The 18071-nt window shown below is 46.1% G+C and overlaps 2 long non-coding RNA genes across 2 annotated transcripts in view; both read left to right on the forward strand.

Moving 5' to 3' along the window:
* Nucleotides 1-399: 399 nt before the first annotated feature.
* LOC129623310 (uncharacterized) overlaps nucleotides 400-18071 on the forward strand; it is an 81755-nt gene continuing 64083 nt past the window's right edge. The window contains exons 1-2 of the long non-coding RNA XR_008700480.1: nucleotides 400-820; nucleotides 4180-4308. This is a non-coding gene — a long non-coding RNA (uncharacterized LOC129623310). The remainder of the gene's footprint in view (nucleotides 821-4179; nucleotides 4309-18071) is intronic.
* LOC129623312 (uncharacterized) overlaps nucleotides 10100-18071 on the forward strand; it is a 34064-nt gene continuing 26092 nt past the window's right edge. Inside the window, exons 1-2 of the long non-coding RNA XR_008700482.1 lie at nucleotides 10100-10229; nucleotides 10831-10903. This is a non-coding gene — a long non-coding RNA (uncharacterized LOC129623312). The remainder of the gene's footprint in view (nucleotides 10230-10830; nucleotides 10904-18071) is intronic.

The following is an 18071-nucleotide window of genomic DNA, read 5'->3' on the forward strand; positions in this document are numbered from 1 at the left end:
GGGGTGAGACAGACAGCCCTTCACCCTGCAGACCTCTTTAATTAGCTGGGAGCCTTGGAGCAATACCTTTCTCGGGTGCTTATCAGTGCTTCCTGATAAAGTAATTAATGGATTTCTCTTCTCCACTGAGCATTTTCCTGCCCCCAGAGGGCTGTGCTGGGAAGGAAGGTGCTAATTAGTTCCTGTGTGATTATCTGGTTGAAGCAACTGCTTCAAGTCTCTGCAAATCATTCTCAGCCCTCGCCCTCTCTGGAGTGAGACTCCAGCTCTCTGTTGATCCCTTTTGCTGGCTGCCAGCTCTGCCTGCAAAGTTGAGCCCCTTCTGCAGACAGTCCCTCTCTCTCTTACTGCCAGCATCTGCAGGTGGCACCCTGGGGCCCAGGGCCCCGCCTCCAGCTTGTGAGCCATCACCAGGAAGCTCTCAGAGAGGTTCCTGGAAACACTTCAAAGCCAGTCCGGATTATCTAAGTCTGCCTCAAAGAAAAGAACAAGCAAGGGCGGCAGGGTGTTGTGGAAAGAGCTCTCAGCTGGGGCCAGAGAACTGAATCTTCGCTGAGTTGCGTGACCTTGGATAAACTCTGCTTCCTCTCCTTATCTCAGTTTCCCAGGGGGGGAAAAAAAAGGAGTAAATCTGTAATCAGGGATGGCAAATTCCCAATGCCAACTGTGAGGAATCGGCCACAGTTCTGCTCTGACTTGAGAAAATAATGAAGCTACCGCCAATCTCAGTGGGTAGACGGAGTTGAAGAGACAGACCAGTGATGCCAGTCAGGGTTGATGTGGGTGCCGTGTTTCCGGACAGCGCACTGTTGGTATTTGGGTAAGGACAGTTCTTACTGTGTCTTACTGTGCTGCGCCTTTCAGGATGCTCAACATCCTTAGTCAACATTCACTGAGGAGCAAACAAACGCCACTCATTCCCAAAGGTCCCCTGAGGGGCCAAGCTGTCCTCGGTTGAGTTGAGAACTACGGGTAGGAAGATGGAAGTAAGAGTCAGGGTTCTTTTGGCTGTGCATGACCAAGACTACACTTAAATTAGCTTAGCTAAAGTGGAAATTATTGTTTATGTGATTGAGAAACCCTGGCAGCGGGGTGAGCCACCTTTCTCCATCCAATAGAGACGATGCCTGCCTCTCAGGGGAATCTGCAGTAAGACAGGTTTTCCGTATGTTTGCCTCCCCTCACTCCTTTCCATTTGCAGGGAAATAACAAAACCAATGAGCAGCAAGGCCTTTCCAACTATGGAAGCTGCATGGGGGAGAGACAGCTTCTCTCCTCACCCCGACAGCTAGAGTATGAGCAGGGAGTTGGAATCTAGAGAGCCCATGCAAAGTCTCCAGGGCCTATCAGGGATAATTCCTGGCAGTGGTGTTGCCGTTGCGAGTTGGGGGCTGCTGAGTGTCTAAGGTGCTGGGCGCCAGCAGGCCAGCAGGGGGCCCTGCAGCGGGGGCGGCTGCTGCGGCAGCCCCAGCTGACTGTCCTGCCATGGACGTGGCTGGGCCTATGTCATCCTTGGTTCCTGCCTCTACCCTGTTCTTCAGCCTTCTGGTTGATTCTGTGAGTGACCCAATACCCTTCCAAGAAATGGTTTTCCCTCTTGAGTTAACCGTAGTTTGTTTCTGCTGCTTGCAACCAAAACTTTCACTAATTGGAGTGGAGCGTTTGGGCAGCATTGAGAACCAGAAAGCAAGTGGGATGCTCTGAAGTCTCAGGGGGCTTGGGAGAGGCAATTTGGAGTCAAAAGCCAACAGAACTCAAAGCCACCAAGGCCCTTTTCCTTGATGGTGACTATGCAGTGACCTCATTGAAGAATGGGAATCCAATTGCACAGGGCAGATTCACGTGTATTTAAGGCTTGGCTTTTTGTGACTGGTTCCTGACCCTCTTCATCTCAAGATCCACCTCTTTGCTAAGCTCAGGTCCCAAGAGCAAATACAGTGGCAGATGGGCCAAATCTATATTGTCCTCATCACTTCTGGTGCCCTTCTCTCTGCCACAGAGGGCTAATTGTGCCAGTAACTCCACACTTGTCATTGCCAGCTCCAGAAGACGACAAGTGTTTGAACTTAGAAAAGCAACCACACCAGTGCCTGGGTCTTTCCCTCCTCCTTGATCAACCAAGACACAATGAAAGAAGCTCTAAGGTTATTTCCATGGAGTCTGTGGGTGGGGAGAGTTCTCTTTGCAGTGGAGGTGATTATTATACCCTCCCTTTTCCCTTCAGCAGGAAATGGCAAAAGGTAAAACCCTGACAGGGCAGGAGTCAGAAGAAGCTACAGTCGGAACAGTAAGAGCATCTTCTCTTGGAGCTGCAAAGACAAGAACCCTGGGTGCGAAAACATTTGTTTTATTGGAGGTCCCCTGCCTCACTGTTGAGCCTCACTGTGGCTCTTCTCTGAATTGTCCTCCCCTCCTGTCCACAACCCCACAGGTGCCTGGAGGGTCGAAGCCATGAGCAGAGGTTAGGAGTTGAGACCATGAACTCTGGAGCCAGATTTCCTGCTTTCAAATTCCAGCTCTGTCACAAATTGCATATATCTGGGCAAGTTATTAAGTGACTGCCTCAGTTTCCTCCCCTGGATTGATAAAAATAGGGATGGCTACCTCGTAAGATTACCCGAGTTATAAATATAATGTGCTCAGAATGGGGCCTGGAACAGAGTAGGATCTTAATACGTGTCAATGACATGTTAGTTTCTCTGTGCAGCACCTGACAGAAGGTTGGGTCTGTTGAAGAAATGACCCAATTCTCCAGGGAATTCCTGAATGCAAACAGAAACTTAGGAGAAGCAAAGTCATCACAGTCTGGGTGGGCTCAAGGTTAATGTTCATTTCTTAACCAAGGGGCTAGATTGCTCAATGGCCCTAGAGTCTGCCACCTCAGGAACCCGTGACAGGCCCATGGATGCATGTGCGTATGCACACACGCTTAGGGGGCCAACCTCAGGCAGCCTAGCCACTGACACAAACACCTTCCTTATATATCCTAAGCCAACGTCCACATTCCCTTCTGGGAATGCGATTCCCCCAGTCACTTTTCTTAGCCTACAAACTATATCCTCAGTGTTCAAGATCAAGGCCCCACCTAGAAGAGGGAGAGAAGGCATTTGGCATAAACTAGCATTCTTAAACTGCTCCCACCTGTGAACCTGCTTGCTTTGTCTTCTGAATCCTCTTAACAGATTTCAGAAATCCGAGTGCTGTTGATTCCTTTGAGGTCTAGGAGCATATCGCCACAACCTTGCTCCCACTGTCTCTCCTGGGGCCAGAATAAGACCTTAGTGAAAATAATAGCAGGCCAAATATGATTACTAACAGCAGTACTCACATACTACTTGCAACATACCTAGTGTGGTTCTGTATGCATTTTGTATATCAACTCTCTTTAATCCTCTCAGAATCTAATGAGGTGAGCACTATAATTATTATCCCATTTTACGGAGCGAGAAACTGAAACACAAAGAAGCAGTAGCTTGCCCAAGGTCACATAGTTAGTAAGAGGCAGCCAATCTGGCTCCACGGGCTGAACCATTAACTGCTGGTTACTTCATCCTAAGCGTGAAAAGGTTTATAGCATCCCCCGCCCCCACCCCACATATGTAGTTCAAAAATAAAACTAGGACTAAATCATAAAAGAATGCGAGAAGGTGCAGCAAGAGTTCTGGTTGTTTCCCCTGATGATTACTTTAATGCTTTTTTTTTTTAATCTTTCCAAACATAGCTTTTCTCTCCTGCTTGACTGGTGCCCTAAGCATGGGCTGCTCAGTGTCACAGATAATATCCAGGCTCTGCTTTCTCCTCCCTCTGGCCAGAGCAGCCTCTACCTTAAAAGTTCAAGGTCGGTCAAGCCTGCGATTGGTTGCTGCCCCTTGGGAGGCATGGAAGATGCTTGCTTCTTGGCTAGAACGGAAGTGGGTTTGGCCCCAATCTGTAAATGGCAGAAGGATATAAATGCCATCCCGGAGGACAACCTGGTGTGAATTGAGAAGTGTGATCCTTGGAGACGAAGGAGGCTGCCCTGTGTGTCTCTTTCTGGTTTCTTTGACCCACAAGCTCTCCTAGTCACTGGGACGACTTCTGGCCTCCCTTTCTCTCTTGGGATGTAGGCTATAGTGTGTTCTTGGTCAATAACCATCACTGAGAGAATGTTTCCCCCCGCCAAAACATGTTTTCTTTCAGTTATCTCTGCAACATAATACAGATGGAGCTTCAGCCTCAGCAGTCTCCAGCCTACTGCCTTCCCTTCATCCAGTATGCAACAAAGGCTTGTCAAGCTCCCCTGCTCCAGGGCCTCTGCTAGGTTAAATGGTGAGTAAAATTCACAGCTCCCATCCCCAGGATGCTCAAAGTCAGGTGGTTCCTACAGGCTTCATTGTCTTACTGCATTCTTCCCCTGTCTCCCACCACGCTGGGGGGTAGGGACAGTATTTTATCCCTCTCTGGAACCCCGCCCCCCCCCCCCCACCAGTCTTCCAGTGGCATTGCTGCCCAACCCAAAGCTCTACCTGTGGTGGACTCACGAGCATTTGCTGATGCAGCGGCTGGAAGGAGGTACCTGAAAGGCTAACCCAATAGTTCTAAAAGGGGCAATGCCTACCTTCTGGAGTGTTTTGAAAAACTGGGGGCCACTTTTGTTTGTTTGTGGGGCCACAGACACTAGATGTCCTGCAAAGCACAGGACAGTCTTGTACAAAGAAGAATTGCTCTTTATCTCACCAGTGTCTTTCCTGTGTTTGTCCAGACATTCATGTGTTGAAAACCCTGGTCCTCTGAGCCTGAAACCTCTAACTTCATATTACATATAAACACAAACTATTTTTGTGTGGTTTTAATATGTATTAAATATTTCCCAAATTCCTATGAACACTGAGGGAAAATCACACTTGATTTCAATCAACATTTTACAAAGAGGTGTTCACTGCTTTGGAAAATCACAGTACCAATGCAACTCTGCTCCTGGATTAGAGTCCCCAAGAAGTCAACACATGGCTCTCAGTCTGTTGATGTAGCTATTGTTTCATGGTGATTCTATATAGAAATCCAGATTTTTCTCATTTCATCTCTTAGTGTAATGGTGAGCATTGAATATGTAATTGAATATATATATAACATATGAGTATGTATATATGTATGCATTTATTGGAAAAGACTCTGATGCTGGGAAAGATTGAAGGCAAAAGAAGAAGAGGGCAACAGAGGATGAGACAGTTATATAGCATCACCAGCTCAATGGACATGAATTTGAGCAAACTCCAAGAGATAGTGAAGCACAGGGAAGCCTGGCATGCTTCAGTCCATGGGGTCACAAAGAGTTGGAGACAACTTAGCTACTGAACAAAAACAACAACATATATATAATATATGCTTTTATTTCTCCCTTTTTGTCATTATTAAGGCATTAAATTGAATTTTTAAAATTATGTGTGTAGGTAGTTTACATCTTTATGGATTTCATCTCAGGATAATATAGGGGGAGTTACGAAATATTTGTTACAAAAGGAACAAATGTTACATGGGGTCTGATGAGGTTAAGAACCCTGGAGTTAGTTTATCTTTTCAGCTTTGGTCTCAGCTGTCCCTGCTAGAGGCAACCTATTGAAATTTTAAGGTTTTCAAGATTAAGAGTTGGTTCCCATCCACTACGGCAACCCAATTATTAATGCTGTGAGTCCCCATGATGTGAATCATCTGTTTGGTTTCCAGCAGAAATGATGGTGTGCTTGGGTCTGTGTTGAATCTCAGTCTTTCCTAACTGACTTCTCCTGCCTTGGGAAGGACCGTGGGGCAGTGGGACGGGTGGGTAGTGGGAGTCTAGCTACAGGCAGCCAGAGTGAAGAAGGAAAGGATGGAGGTGGTCTGTGGAAAAAGCAGACTTTGAAGATAGAAGCCTGAGTTGTGGGCCCTGAGTGACCACTAACTTGTGAATGGCTTTGGGTCTAATGCACAGAATGAGGTGTCTGGGTTGGGTCCATCCAATGCTGGCAATCTGTGACTGTGTGACTGGTGGTTCTGCAGTGTGGCTCAGAGCAGGCAGCGCAGCTAAAGAGCAAGTGTGGTCTGGACTCCAAATCTTGGCTCCTTCACTTAAGAGCTGGGTGACCCTCAACAGGTGACTTAACCTCTCTGAAGCTCAATGTCCTCACCTGTAATGTGAGGATCAAAAAAGCACCCACCCCATTAGGGGGCTGGTGTGCATTGAACAAGACAAGGGGTGTAGTGCTCTGGTGCCTACTAAATGGGCATTTACAGGGACCCTGCCCACCACCAGGGGCTCCTGGTTTCCTGGCAAAGTGTTCTCTTAGGATGTCTGTTGTGATGGAGTGGGAGAGGTACCCACACTGACACACTCTATAGTGTGTACAGGCTACCTGTGCAAGTGGCCTAGTCTGATATTTCTGGTCTAAATAGCCCTGAAACAAAGCTAAAACCTTCTTATACTCCAGGTCAAAGAAGCCCACCCAACATCAAGACAAATTACTAGCTTTAAAAAGAAAGGGGGCCACGTTGAAGCCATCTGGCTATGGAAATAATAGATTGATATGAGCTCACTGTTCATTCATCTAACAAATAATTTTCTATGCCTACCATGTGCTTGGAGCTCCACCAGGGCATCCAAAGGTGGGAAGAACAAGCCTCTACCTTGTGAGAGACTTACTCAGGGGTCCAAGTTCAAACTAAATGTCATTGGGGTGGTGGGATGGTGGGATGGTTGGGGTGCTGTGCCTGCATTCCCTGCACTAAGTTGGTGCAGAGGGTGTTAGGAGGTGAGGAGCCTGGACAAAGCACAAGGCTGTGACACCCTCAGGAAGCAAGTGGACCCAGAAGACATGCAGAGAGCACTTCCCCAGCTGGGGCTTTTGCTGCATCTGTAGCCTCATCTATACAACAGCTTGACAGCGTTTCTGCCTGAAGGTAGCAGGCTGGGCATGATGGGCCTGTGTGATCCCATCTCACTCTCAGAACCTTGGTCATGAGCCGATGATGACTCAGAGCTTCTTCACGGCTGAGAGGTGCTAATTGGTTCACACGCTATTTTCCAAGATATGAGCCGGGGATGGGCTCTTCTGATGCAGCCCATTCTAGAGTATTCCTTAGGATTGTCCACTAACTATGAGAATTACTCAAACTGAAGACAGCAGCATTTGGGGAAAGACGTTCTAGGGATTCTTTTCCTACCAATCTGTGAGCAAGTGTAGCTGCCTGTCTGTCTCTGATGGGATTATAGTTAAATCCTGGTGGTTCAACTTCCCAAAGGTTACAGAGGATAAAGGCAAGGATGTAGTTATCTCTGACCAAGTTCCTGGGAGTCTCCAAGCCCTTATACACCACCATTGGTTCAGTGCCTTCTTCCCTTATTGGTACATCCAGCAAGAGAAAGACTTGATAGACATGAAGTTGCATTTGTGTATGTGTGTGGTGGTGGTTGGGGGTGGGGAGCGGCTCAGGGGTGCAGAGGTATACGTATAGACTGGGAGTGGCTTCAGAGTAACAGGGTCTGGGGCACATTTTATCTGGTGAATTGGGGCCTTTCCAAGAGTGAACTCTCCTAGCCATGAACTGGCCAGGCCTGCTCCCTGGGAGAAGAGGCCTGAGCCCCATGTGATTTTATTAATAGCCCGAGCATCTCAGGACCCTTTTTCCCTAAGCCATTTCCATTTGTAGTTCCAATGGGGTTTTGTTTTGGTTCTCATGAGTTATTTTCTGACCTCTGCCCTCTGCCCTTCTGCGTTGGGTCCGCTGAGGGAGAGGATCACGGGGCCTGACTGGTGGCACGTGGTCCCCTTCTCCAAGAAAGAGAGAAGGGCCATGGGGGTGGGGTGGAGCCTTCCATAGAAAGCCTCCCTCAAGCGCATTGTGGGGACCACAGGGTTATTGCTACAGAGAACTGGAATGGACTGGGAGCAAACTAGGCAGTTATAGGCAAATACAAGTGGACCTGTGGGGAAATGCTTCTGAGGACCTCTGGGGCTTAAGGCTCACCCTAAGGGGATTAATGTGTGTGTTCCCTGGTGCAGAAACAGGGAGTGCTCACAAGGTTGCTGCCCAGAATTTCCTGAATAGACGCCAAGCCTGCAAACTTATGCTCTCTTGCCTGGATGCTGTCTTCTTAGTCTCTAGGGCCAAGGTTTGAATATTGACCAGAGACTCCATTGTGCTGGTTTATACACAGGATCATAACTCAACACCTTATCAACTGAAGTCAACTTTTTAAGGACAAGCATCTTGTGGCTTAAAACTGCCATTATTTGACAAGGGTGGGCCTTTCCTCCTGGCTATTCCTTACTACCAGGAAGAGGAGTGCAGCTGGACTGTAGGACCTCCAAGGGGGAGACGCCCCAGGGAGTTGAGGGTGGGGGGCAGGACATTTAGGAGGCAAGTCAGCCCTAGATTTGATTTGTAGATTTGGGAGTGATTGATTCACTGTGAGTTGAAGCTTGAAGTTGTAAAAGTGGAAATAAATCTTTGAAAAATAGTGTATTGGAACTGCAAATTCCTCTAAGGATTAAAGCCTGGAGTGGATCACATTAAGGAGTAAAGGGAGGAGGGAAGTGATACCTAATGCAACTTTGCAGTGCCTAGGATGTGAGGGAAGGGGGAGGGAGGGAGGGGAGTCAGAACACAAGGGAACTTGAGTTTATCTCATACCTAAAGTGAAGAGGAACTAAAAAGCCTCTTGATGAAAGTGAAAGTGAAAAAGTTGGCTTAAAGCTCAACATTCAGAAAACTAAGATCATGGCAACCGGTCCCATCACTTCATGGGAAATAGATGGGGAAACAGTGGAAACAGTGTCAGACTTTATTTTTTGGGGCTCCAAAATCACTGCAGATGGTGACTGCAGCCATGAAATTAAAAGATGCTTACTCCTTGGAAGTAAGTTATGACCAACCTAGATAGCATATTGAAAAGCAGAGACATTACTTTGCCAACAAAGGTCTGTCTAGTCAAGGCTATGGTTTTTCCAGTGGTCATGTATGGATGTGAGAGTTGGACTGTGAAGAAGGCTGAGTGCCGAAGAATTGATGCTTTTGAAGTGTGGTGTTGGAGAAGACTCTTGAGAGTCCCTTGGACTGCAAGGAGATCCAACCAGTCCATTCTGAAGGAGATCAGCCCTGGGATTTCTTTGGAAGGAATGATGCTAAAGCTGAAACTCCAGTACTTTGGCCACCTCATATGAGGAGTTGACTCATTGGAAAAGACCCTGATGCTGGGAGGGCTTGGGGGCAGGAGGAGAAGGGGATGACAGAGGATGAGATGGCTGGATGGCATCACTGACTCGATGGACGTGAGTCTGGGTGAACTCCAGGAGTTGGTGATGGACAGGGAGGCCTGGCGTGCTGCGATTCATGGGGTCGCAAAGAGTCGGACACGACTGAGTGACTGAAATGAACTGAACTGAACTCTGTGCCATGCATTTTGAATACATCACTTCACTCAACTTTCCCCACAATTCTGTAAAATGAAGATGATTATTCTTGTGTTACAGATGAAGGTCCAGTAGCAGTTCAGAGACAGGTGCCCAAAGATACACACGAGTAAGTGGTTGAGATCAGATGTGATCCCAGCCTGTTTGATACCCACTTACCATATTTCCTGGGCTCAGCTGGTAAAGAATCCACCTGCAATGCAGGAGACCTGGGTTCAATCTCTGGGTTGGGAAGATCCCCTGGAGAAGGGAAAGGCTATCCACTCCAGTATTCTCACCTTGAGAATTCCATGGACTGTATAGTCCTTGGGGTTGCAGTCAGACACGACTGAGCGACTTTTACTTTACCGTATCTCCTGTAGGTGAAAAATCAAATACCGAGTCAAGGGTAGAGAGAATTGATAGCTCACAGGGGAAGTAAGAGCAAACCAAAGTGTTTTCAAGACTGGGAAAACTGGAGCATTTCTTTTGATAAGGTGGATGGAGCCCCAAAAGAGGAAGAAATGAAAGATTCCGGGTGGGTGGGTAGCAGCATGTAAGAGAGCATGTTGCTCAGTCCCTACCTCTTGGCATCTCTAATCTAATTCTACATTTCAGATATTTATATAAGGCCTCCTCTCTACTGAGAAAATGTATAAATAACCACAGTGCAAATGCTAGGAGAGGTCTCCACAGGTGATGTAGGCATTCAAAAGGAGAAGAGCCTAGAGAGGAAGGGAGGGGCTCAGGGAAGTCTGCAGAGATTTAGATAAGAGTTCACTGGAAGAAAAGGCAGTTTAGTCAGGGGGAGTTCCATGGACAAAGGTATGGAGGCTTTAATTTTATCACTTATCAGTTAAGATTGTGTTTGGCAGGGAGTGGCTTAAGTAATTGGAAGACTTTCTCAGATAACTGGAAGACTAGAGGGAGAGAATTGAGGACTGATGTGGCAGTTTAATGAGGCCACTGGGGATCCAATTCCTTCTGTCCTCCTGCTCTGCCATTCTTAGCTCAAAGCTTTTGTCCTCTTCATCATAAAATGGTTGCCAAACTGCCAAACATTGTATCAGAATTCTAGGCAGGAAAAAGAGGGAAATGATAGACAAAACTTTGCCTGTTTATGTCAATAGGAAACCTTTCTCCAGGATTTCTGCCCAACTTGAACCAGCTAGAATGGTATAATCAACCTGGTTCTTACTTGCAAGACCAGGTGGGGATTTGAGTATTTCTTTTTCCACTTTGTGTAAGTAGAAGAAGGCAAGGCAGAAGGGTACTGGAATCAATGTTAATCAAGCCAAACTCTAGAATCTGCCTTACTGTGTTTAAGAAAGGAGTGAATGGTTCAGAATGGTCAGAAGATGTGAACAGTGACTGGAGATTAGGCTGTAAGATGGGAACTGAATTGTGAGCATCCTTCTTTCTCCAGGCTTGGTTTAAACTGCTTCCAAGAGGCCAATCTCTGATGAAGTGTCAGTTTTTCACTTGTGACCCTAAGCAGGGTGAGTAGATCTCTACAGGGAGTCTACTTTTAATTCTCAGGAAAATGTCATGGGTAAATATGTTTTCTTTTCCTCCCATCATATCCCTTCTCTCTCCTATCTTCCCATCCATCCATCCATCCAGTATCCAATTAAGCGTCTACTATGTATGTGTCAGACATTATATTAACCTTGTCACCTCCCCCCACTTCCTCTGTTTCTCCCCTGCCCCACCCCACCCCAGGCTGGGCTAAGACCTTTTCCAAACGTGGGAGCCTAAGGATGAAGAGTTATCTAAGACAGCTGCTATTTCAGTCCAGAACTTGAAGCTAAAAATGTTCCAATGGAAAAAAAAAAGTTTAAAAATATAGATGTGTATTTTTCTAAAACCCCATTAAGCTGTCAAGGGCCCTCAGCGTGTGTTTCCTTTCCCATCGTTGCTAATCAGCAAGGTATGTGTGTGCCCTAAACAGAAGCATAGCCAGCCTCCTCCTCCTCTTCCTTCCCCCACCTCTTTCTGCTGTTGCTGGCACTTGAGCTGTACCCCAATCTTGGGAACCCAGGAGCCAGGCCTCCACTGCCCGAGACTCTTAGACAGCACTCCAGCTCCTCCATAGAGACTAGGACACCAGTACCAGCCTTCTTAATGACACAGTCAGTCCATCTGGGCTCAAATCCTGGCTGCAGTACTTCCTAGGTATATAACTTTGAGTGCTTTATTTTTCTAGGTCTCATCTTCCTCATCTGTAAAATGGGGTTAGAGCACATTAACTAAGTCTTCACATCACTCTAAGATTAAATGAACATGTAGAGCATGTGGCACAGCATCTGGGTTCACAGGAGACAGTCAGTACATGTTCTCCATTGCTATTATCGTTGCTACGATTACTAGTATTGCTATTGCCTCATTGCTCTCCACTCCTATCCCCAAATTTGGAGAGTCTCAGAATAGAGGAACTAAAAACTAGACCTTGAGATCAACTTATCCAATCACATAATTTGAAGATGAGAAAATTAAATGGAAGAGGTTCTCTTGAAACTGCCCGGTTAGTTGGTGGCAGAGTCAGAACCGGGGTCCGATGCCCTTTCCCTGCCACCATTGCCAAGGCCACCCCTGCTCCTGTCTTTTCAGCCTGCCAAATGCTTGCATTCAAGTGTTCCATACTTCCACTGTTTACATACATGTCTCAACTCCATCTCATCATCAGGGTCTCTCTCACATTGCCAATATCCAGGGAATGGAAACCACACATGTGGCTTATTTTGCTCAGTGCCGATCACAGCAGCCATACAGATAGAAGCCCAAGGAAGACTACTTAGAAGACAGACTCCAAGAGTGGGGATGCCACAAAGCAGACCCAGAGCAGCAGGACTGGGCTCTCTACTCAGATCCAAGGCAACATCTCAGGGCCTCCTTCTTCCTCCACTTCTCCTTTAACTAAATGGGAGATTGCTTCAAAGAAAGTATTTACAAGAGGAGATTTGAATATGTCAGAATATATAGGGTACTTTCTAGCCCTAGGATCCTATAGGGTACTTTCTAGCTCTAGGATCACTATTTATTTATACAAACACATAGCATCATTTCCAACTAGTGGATAAAGAGGTAGCAGACCCAAGTTCCAGGGTATTGTGGACATTCCCACTTATTGACCTGGGTGATTTAGGAATAGCCTAAATATATATATATAATATGTTCTGTATATTATTATGTTCTGACATCTTAAAAACCCTTCCTGTCTGAGAGGAAAATGTTTCTCCTGGGACTGGCCAATTCTTAGGAATAGCAAAGTATTCATAAGATGACTGCATTTGATATACAAACTACCCAGCCAAGAGCCACACAGCTTCTGTCTGGCCCATCCATCTGGAAGGAAACTTTCCTCTGCCTTACTCATTCTGGGACCAGGTACTAGGCAACTAGAGACCACTGCTATAGCCCAAAGCCTGCTGAAGTTATTCCAGCTTGTCAGTCCTAAACTGTTCTCCCAGTCTTGCCTTGCTTTTCCCACAAAAACCCCAATGAGGCCATGGTTTAAACCTTCCATTCACTCTTGTCTTCTGTCATCTGACCACTCTGGTATCTTTCCCAGGTGACTCTGAGTAAAGCATCGGCCTCCTGTCTCTGGCACCTGTGAGCATAATATAAACTTTGTCTTTTCCTGAGTCTCTCCCTTTTCTCCTCTCATGACCACACCTGACTGACCATCACATAAAAGAATACAGAACAAGGTGCCAAAGTTCCCCAAACATCTCACTAGCCCATGACAGCACTCTAGTGTCTTTACTACATCAGCTTCGTAGAAATCAGACTGTTGGGTATCGAGCAGGCTTTGGGTGCCACGGTGGGGTCCCAAGTCAGGGGTGTTAAGACCTCAGCTTTTGAGAAACTTGAACTTTTGTTGTTGGGAAGATAAGATACAAAACAGGTGAATAGTTCACTGACAGCAGGTATCAATGGCAGTTCAAGGCACCCCAGCATGGCTCAGGGTGAGGACAAATAAGCTACAGCCCCAGGGTGACAGGCAGGGCTACTGGGGGATGGGGGTTGGGTGATCAGGAGATGAGGGCTCTGTTCCCAGGACCACCAACATCTTACTCTGTTACCTGAGTAATCCTTGACCTCTTGGAAAGTATTTGGCCTGGACCCTTAAGCCCCTGTGTTTGGTCCCCTACACCCCCAGTCTTCTCATTCTATAAACACAGTGTGTTCTCTCCAGGTGTGCTTCAGTGTTCAGAATACCTGCTCTACAAATTCAGGGCTGGGACTGAGATGTGGAAGATGTTGGATAACAGGGGAGACTGTGTGTGTGTGTGAGGAGGGGTAGCTAGCAGGGGTCTACAGGAAATCTCTGTACTTTCCCTTCAATTTTGCTTTGAACCTAAGACTGCTCTAAAAAAGCAAAGTCTTTTTTTTTTTTTTTTTTTTAATGGGTTGGGAGCCACTGACCTGGCCCCATCTCAATTCATTGCCAGAGCCTAGGAACACTTCTTTTGGCCAGGAAGTCTGGGGAATTATGGCCAAATAGGCACCGACAGTGTTTGCCACATCCTGCCTAGAAAGAAATGTGCTCTGTGGGGTGAATACTTGGAAGGTATGTGTGTAGGTGTGAAACTTCAAGGGCACCTTTGAGTTGTGATATGTATCCACTGACTTGTTTTTAAAGATGAGCAGGGCTGGTTAACTCCATTGACTGAGTTGAGTATGTAAGTCAAGGGCTAGAGCTGAATTTCTGGGACAATAATGAGAATTGGCAAGGGACTTGGGAGAAACAGCAGAGATTTTAAAATTTAAAAGAGATTTTTATGAAGTTTGGCTGTGTGGTGAATGACTGTGTTAAATGATTCAGGTTTTTCTTTCCCTCTTCCTCTCTCTCTCTCTGTGGCTCCAACTAGATGAAGCCTGGGGCTCTAGAACCGCCACTCTACTCCACTGAACCCAGACCGCTGTGCTCAGTGAACAAAAAGTTGAGGGAACCAACCTTTTGGGAAGTGAAAGTGAAGTTGCTCAGTTTTGTCCGACTCTTTGCGACCCCATGATTGTAGCCTATCAGGTTCCTCCATCCATGGGATTTTCCAGGCAAGAATACTGGAGTGGGTTGCCATTTCCTTCTGCAGGAGATCTTCCTGACCCAGAGATTGAACCCGGGTCTCACGCATTGTAGGCAGATGCTTTACCATCTGAGCCACCAGGGAAATCCACCAGTGCTCAGTGAACAAAAAGTTGAGGGCTGTCCCAATCTTTTGGGACAGTTGGCTAACTCCAGGTGCTGTGACAAGTTCAGGGACACAAGGGGCTTCTTGCGTTCTTCCATACCTAGACTCCTTCTCAAATCCTCCCCCTGCTTTTTCCTGTACGGTTATCTTTCTCTTCATTTACTAGACAACTGTGTTTCCAAGTCTTTACCTCTGCTTTTAGTCACACTGACCAAGGTTCTCTGCTCAGAAGTTCTGGGTTTGCTTAAGTGTTCTTTGCTGGTGGTTGGTGAGTTGAGGACAGCATACCTGTGTGCCCTGGAGGGATAGTGGAGTTTGCCCCATCTCTTCATCCACCACCACTTTCACATCCTTCGTTTCAGTTCTCCTGGAGTCTTGTCTTACAGACTTTAAATACTGCCTAGAGCTTTGCCTTTTCAGCATCTTTGTGACCCTAGGAGGGAGGGACAAGCAGTGCCACACACATCTAGAACACCTGGGTCCTGAGGCAGGACGGAGTGAGGGTCTCTTCTGATCCGACGCCTGGAGCACCCCAGATGATGCTCCCTGACAGGTATACACACCCGTGTTCTCACTCCTTGACCTGGTCCCTGCAGTCCATACTAGTGACTCCTCTGGCTTACGTCATTGGAAACCAAAGGTAGTCAGCTCCCAGCAATGGGAGTTGAGGTAATGTTCATTCTTTTCTTTATTCCTTTTTATAGATCAGGAGTTCTCAGCCCTGACTGTACATTTAAATCACCTGAGCAGTTTTCAAGTCATCATTACTACCTAGACCTAAAGTCAGGCTAATTAGATCAGAATCTCTGGGGATAGGGTGGGCCCCAGGCTTTAGGACTTTTTAAAGCCCCCAGATGATGGGATGTGAATGAGAACTTCCACGTATGTGTGTGTGTGTTTTCTTACAGTGAGTCCATACTTTATTTTTTATATCCTGAAATAAAATAAAGCAATTTTCATTTTGAACAAAAAAAAAATATTAACCCCATCTGCTCAGTTCATTAAAAAAATTTAGCCCTTTTATTTAAAAAAATCTAAAAATTTATCATAAGAGAAAACAATGTATACGATGAGGAAGCTTACATGTATAGTGCTGTGCGTAAAAAAGGAGTTCATTAAGAAATCAAAATCAAGTAAAATCATAATTTAAAATAAATATCATTTTTCATCTCTCTAAATGAGGTAACAATGTTTTCATGGCATTTTTATAAGGAGGAAAATATGGGACAGAAATTCAAAGTGAGGAACAAATCAACTGAGCATACAGTTTTTGGTGAAGGCCAGCACACATCCTTGCTATGTGCTGAGCTTTAAATAGATTTTTTATTTCTGTACAGACTCATATGGTAGTTGTTTCTGGTGGAAGCTGAGATTTTTGTAACTGTATGTTTTGTACCAGATGTGGTTGTAAAAGTAGTGGTTGCTTGGACTGAGGTCACTGAACGGTAGAAAATAGATGAGTAAAGGGTAAGAAAATCCAGCATTGCTCTTCCATGTACCGTTTCCCTCTTCTCAGCTCAGGCCCTGTCCTCAGGAGCAGCTGTGGAGAAAACTTGGAAAAACTAACCGAGGGCTTCCCCGCACTGACAGAGCAGACACGCACGGCATTTTGGATTCTGGCCTCACAGTCCCTGACCCTGAGGCTCGGACCCCTGCCCATGTCGGCAAAGCCTTGAGCCTGAAGCTGAGCCCCTCAGAACAGCAAGGGGAACTTGCAGGGGCGGGGTCAACCTTTGCGCAGGCTCATACGTGCTGGTGCCAAGGGGATGGTCATATGCAGGTGTTCCCTTTCAATGTCATCAGCTGTATTAGTAATGAATCTACTTAAAATTTCTTTAAAGGATAACGAAGCCAAAAAAAAAAAAAAAATGCCTTGCTATATCCAGGCCCTATCTGGGGCCAGTGTTCCTATATTAGATGCAAAATTGCCAACCACTTAAAGGCTGAAATCTCGAACATAATTATGCATGACCAATATTTTGTACCTAATTTTGTAGTCTACCTCTTGTTAATAACAACAGCACCCCTCGAATTCATATGAGTGGCAAATATCCTTGTCAAAAATCTTGGCTACATATTCACTAATTCATATTTTTCTCCCTCGTAAAATTATTCTCAAATATTTGCCCAAGAATATTGTATCTTAGGTGAATCATAAGGCCTTCAAGGGAAGGAATCATGCTGTTGATGTTTCTTTTAGAACATCCCTAATATGCTGAATTGCATACTATTGGTGCCTAATAAGTGCATGGTAACCGGCCAGTGCTAAATCATTGGCGCTTTGTTATTGTATCAGTCCTCAAAGTCAAATGGCTGCGGTGGAGATTATAGTCAGAGCCAGGGGACCTCTGGAGACCATCTGGGTTTTGATCTAGCCCAGTGCCCTTGGTTTACAGAAAGAGACTCAGAAGGTCAAGAACTTACTAGTAAATTATATGTTACAAAGGAACAAACAAATAAATGTGTCACCAGATTGCTGTCTTTCGGCTCCCTATTCCCCTAGAGGGGCAGAGCCCTGGCAGCAAAGTTAATAAGGCTGAGATTATTAAGGTCCATTTCAATGGAAAAAAGATCTGTGTATTAATGAAAGAAGGGAATCACTGATTCCCCCATAACAATTATGCCACTTAGAAACACAGAGTGTGAAGCTGTCATGGTTTTACTCTTTTACAAAATTGGACTGACTAGCTTAGCTTTGGGGATGACATCCTCCCATGTAGGTCCCTTTTATGGGGAGAAAATGAAGGCATCCCAATACCAGCTGTTGTCCTGGAACCCAGTGAAATCAGGCAAGGTTGCATGGGCTGACCCACTCCACCTCCCTGGATGAAAAGCATGCCCCAATCCCTATCTTTGTTCTAAATCCAGTTCACAGGAAACTTGGTCTTTCCTCTAAGAGGAAACTGGGCAATATTTTGGATTTTGCATCTGGAAAGAGAAGCTACTGCCTCAGTTTGGGGGCACCCTTGAAGGCTATTCCCCTCTCTGGAACTGGCAGAGACTTCTATTCACCATCTGCTGCCCTGCAATCTCCTACCCTCCATCCCCCTTCTTCCCTTCCGCAGTCTATCTGGTTCTAGAAGCACTTACTCTCTGGCTGGTTTGTTTCTGTTCTCCAGTGGCTGATTTGGCCCCAGATGTCTATGCTAAGAGCCCACCCATCTTTCCTCACTCTCCCCGCTGCCCCCACCAGCCCATCTAAGCTGAAGCACCCTGGCTTCTGCACTCCCAAGGTCTCTCTTTCAAAGCCCGCCCTGCCAGTCTGGAGCAGTACTGTCGGGAAGTTTGTCCTAACTCTTCCACCCTCTAGTTGGGGTAACTGCAAGCTGGTTATGTTCCTTTCTTTTTTAAAATCAATTTTATTGTAATAGAAAAGTGAAAGTGAAGTCGCTCAGTCCTATTCGACTCTGTGAGCCCATAGACTGTAGCGTACCAGGCTCCTCTGTCCATGGGATTTTTCCAGGCAAGAGTA

The sequence above is a fragment of the Bubalus kerabau genome, chromosome 11 (genome assembly GCF_029407905.1).
Source record: "Bubalus kerabau isolate K-KA32 ecotype Philippines breed swamp buffalo chromosome 11, PCC_UOA_SB_1v2, whole genome shotgun sequence".
NCBI lineage: Eukaryota > Metazoa > Chordata > Mammalia > Artiodactyla > Bovidae > Bubalus > Bubalus kerabau.